Source organism: Frankliniella occidentalis, unplaced genomic scaffold, assembly GCF_000697945.3.
Source record: "Frankliniella occidentalis isolate FOCC.00 unplaced genomic scaffold, Focc_3.1 Scaffold93, whole genome shotgun sequence".
Classification (NCBI taxonomy): Eukaryota; Metazoa; Arthropoda; class Insecta; order Thysanoptera; family Thripidae; genus Frankliniella; species Frankliniella occidentalis.
The window spans coordinates 946,328-950,574 of record NW_026267222.1 but is presented as its reverse complement, the minus strand read 5'-3'; the positions used below and the strand labels follow the sequence as shown (position 1 = coordinate 950,574).

General features: G+C 56.9%; 1 protein-coding gene across 2 annotated transcripts in view; it reads right to left on the bottom strand.

Moving 5' to 3' along the window:
• Positions 1-4,247, bottom strand: part of LOC113209629 (eukaryotic translation initiation factor 5B) — a gene marked incomplete in the record, with an annotated part of 14,728 nt that overhangs the window by 783 nt on the left and 9,698 nt on the right.

Below are 4,247 nucleotides of genomic sequence, written 5' to 3'. Positions count from 1 at the left end.
GGGTGCGGGTGGGAGGGGGGGGCTGCGGATAAAGTAGGAAAAGAGGTGGGGAAGGAGAGGGGGCTGCCAGACAATTATTGCGTCCGTGTGTGAGAGTGTGTGGTGCGCTCATGAGAGCGGCCGCGCCGACGCGCCTCACGTACGTTCACTACTTTCGACACTCGGCACCACTAGTACGAGTGCAAGTGTAGATTCACAGAGAACCACACTGTCACATGTGCAAAGTGCCCGTCTACGGTATCGTTTCGCCCTCACTGTGGTGGTGGGGCGGGAGGCGCGGGTGACTGACATCGGGGTCGAGACCCAGACCAGGCTCGCCTCCGCCTCGAGTTGAGGTGAGAAGTTTTACTTGGGAAGCGCTCTCCCGCTCTGCCCCGAATCCTTTTGGAAGTCGTTAGCGGTCCACCCCCCCCCCCAATGTCTGTCTGTCTGTCTGTCTGTCTGTCTGTCTGTCTGTCTGTCTGTCTGTCTGTCTGTCTGTCTGTCTGTCTGTCTGTCTGTCTGTCTGCTCTCTCTTCCTCTCTCTCTCTCGCTCGGGCCGAGCGGGCGAGGCGTCGTCTGCAGGCGTAGGCTTGGTGAAGCCGCGAACAGCCTGCCGGCGTGGGTGGGGGGAGCGGGGAGTGGGGGCACATCCGGTCTGCTCAGGCCTGTGGCCCCACGGAGGCCCCGCGGAGGCCCCACGGAGCACACTACCACCAGACCGAGCCGAGCCGAGCCGGCCCGAAGCGGAGCTGCAGCAGCAGCAGCAGCAACCCACCACTACCTCCACAACCACCACCACTACAACCACCACCGCCGCGACGACCACCACCATCAGTGGCTGCAGCTTTTGCTGGCGTGGCACGGCGCTCGCCTGTTTTGTTTTCGCCTCTAACCTTCGCAAGGACACACGTGGTACCAGGCCCATTCATACCAGGCATCGCCGCGCGCCGCCACACCCTGCCCGCCGCGCCCCGCCACGCCCCGCCACGCCCCGCCACACCCTGCCCGCCACGCCCCGCCACACCCTGCCCGCCACGCCCCGCCACGCCCCGCCACGCATCGCGGAGCGTCGACCCGGGAGTCTAAATGTCACGCCGGGGCCGGGATCCTGCTCCTGCTGGACGTAGAGCCCCCAGACAAGACCGACACCCCGTGGGCTGTGGTCCTACCACTTCAGCACTACACCACAGTCTGACGATTCAGCTTTACAGTCTGACGCTTCAGCGCGACAGTCTGCTTCAGTTCTGGAGTCCACTTCTTCTTCTTCAATTCTGCAGTGCGCTTCAATTCTCCAACACGCTTCAATTCTGCAGCCCGCTTCAGCTCCGCGGTATCTGCCCAGTTGAACAGAGCAGGCAACTCGTCAGTGAGTCGGGCCGAGTCAGCGTCAGCAGGCGGCCTACAGCCTACAGGCGGCGCGCAGGCCGGCCGGCACGGGAGGGGACCAGGGGACGTCCAAGCGGCCAGCGGAAACCCGCAGTGTGGGCTGCATGTCAACTAACTGTTCCGACAGACAGTCACATAGAGAAAAAAAAACTGAGACAACTTTTCATTGCACAACCTTCCATGCTAAAAAGCGGAGATCAGTATCGTTGTTTTTATCACAGCCTCTAATATAGCTAGAGAACATTAACAAAGTATTTTCAGCGTGAATACACTAGGGGGTGGCGTTGTGCAGAATGTGGTGGAACATTCTGTATCGTGCAAACAGACTGGTAGGGGGTCGGTGTCGGTGGGTTTGCCAAACATCGTTGAAACCATTTCTTTCAGTCCTGTGGGGGTGTGTGCTCGGCTAATATGCTAAACCACCACCCGTGGTTGGGGTTGGGAACCAGAGCAACCAAAGCTGCTTTCCACATTTTTCAGCTCGCAAACCACATTTGATTGCTCAAAGTTGTTTCCAGGCGTGAATATGAGATTTGTTTCCGTGCAGCTAAGTTGTCCCTTTCTCCTGAAATCAACTCGACTACAACATTGGCGGAGACAACGGGCACACATTTTTTCCACGCACATACTGCGCGTGGCGTGGTGGCGACCGATCTCCCTCTTCCTGTGCGAATCGTGGCGGGGCGTGGTGGTGCTCAGGCTGCAGAGTATAGCGGGGCGCGGCGGGGCGCGGCGGGGCGCGGCGGGGCGCGGCGGGGCGCGGCGGGGCGCGGGGGGAACCAATCATCTGCTGCATTCATAAGCGAAGCGCTACGAGCACTGCCCCGCAGCCAGCCGCCACGCCCTGCCCGGCCCCGCCTCGCCCCGCCTCGCCCACCCCGCCATTGGGCTAAATATACCGCGAGAGCAGGGCGGCGGGAGCGTGGCGTGGCGGAAGTGGCGGGGGTTTTTGGCGCTCAGTCGCGACGCTGCTCGCGGGCGGTGGCCGACCGTTTGCTCGGTCTCGGCCAAATAATAATAAAGTCATTGCGAAAAGAAGAAGGATTGTTTTTCACATTTCACATTATTATTATTATCATAATTTCGAAAATGTAAGCAATAATAATAATCATCATTCGTAACCATCGAGCATGATAAACATAGCACTATCATTAGCCTTGTCACCGATACACAGGTCCTTGCACATGTCTTCCTGCCGACACTTAGAAAAGATTTGAGCAGGGATGGTAAATTAAGGCTAGCGTTCCTTATTCCTGTCATTTTCTTCCCATTCTCCCAATAATTTACTCATAAATGCCAAATCCAACCAAGGCAGTAATACATGAAGACGGTTTAAATACAATCTTACAGTCTTTTGCCCATCCGAACAAATCTTAACTCCTCCTCGAATTTTTCCCCTTAGAACGATATTAACGTTGATTACATTCATTCACGTTACAAATCGTCCATCCGTCCAAACAAAAAAACAAACAAACAAACAAACAAACAAACAAACAAACAAACAAACAAACAAACAAACACACACACACACACACACACACACACACACACACACAAACAAACAAACAAACAAACAATTTGAAACCTTGATTAGCTGTGGCGTTCATTATTAAAAAAACTGGAACTGGAACGTCAATCGGCAATCTTTATCAAAACTGGATAACGATAACCGGCAATATTTATCAAAACGGGAAACTTTTACCTTCGGGTAGAGACAGACCACAAGGGACTGTCTAATAAGAGTAATATGAACGTCTTCATTTGCCATCCGTGGCTAGCTTGGATCTGAGGGCCGCTATAGTGGAGCTGTCTGAGAGCGAGAGCACGCGTCGGGGTGCGGGGTAGGCTAGGCAGGCCCGCGAGGCCTCCTTGCGCGGCGGGGCTGCCTCCCGCGCAGGCGCTCCGCTCGCCCGCGCCCCGCCCGCGCCTACTCGCGCGCGCCCTGCGAGACTGTCTCGCTCGCACTTGCGGTTCGGTGTGTTGAGTCCGGCCTGGGCCCACTAAGGAAAAAGCCAGTTCTTGTAGCAAGAAAACGTTCTTGTGGTGACGCAAATTTACTTGCCTCAACGCTCAACGCAAATGTTCTAGCTGACTGCAAGAACATGGCATTGAGACAAGTTGATTTTCTTTTTTCAAAAAAGGGCTTTCCCAGGTGCCACGGGGCATATACCATGCTCAAGGTCTCGGGGGTTCGAACCCGACTCCTGTGGTGCTTTACCCGTTGGACGCTTGAAATAACAGGGGCGAGCAAACGGCTGAGTCGAGGAAGTTGACTGGAAGAAGCGGAGCCCCAGGCGGAGCCCCGGCCCTGGGAGCCGAAGGACGCCGGCGGTGGGGCTGTCGTTGGGGCTCCCGAGGAGGCCCGGCCCGCGCCCACCCGACACGCTCCGGGGGACTGACTAGCGGGGGGCCAGCCGGGGGCCAGCCGGGGGCCAGCCGGGGGCCAGCCGGGGGCCAGCCGGGGGCCAGCCGGGGGCCAGCCGGGAGCCAAGGGGGAGAGGACAGGGTGCCCCCGTCTCAATTACTATTCTTATCAAAAATCCATTCCCTTCTTCATTTTATAAAGTTTATCTAATTGTTTTCCCCCCCCCCCCCCCTCAAATGTGAAGAAGAATAGTGATTAACGGTTATGTATTCAGAGGTGGGTTACAGAATGGAGGTTGAAAAATCCAAGAATGGGGATGAGGACTAGGTTAATAGCCGATCTAGATCAATGCAGATCAAAGCATCAGCCACTCACGGATAGTGAGTGCCATCAGCAGGAGGTGAGCGGGGGTGGTGGGGGACAAAGTTGCCGCGTCCCGTCCCCCCGCTTGAGGAATCGTCAGCAGCGGCATAGCGCACGGGCTGGTGAATGGCGGTCGGGGCGGGGGTGGGCC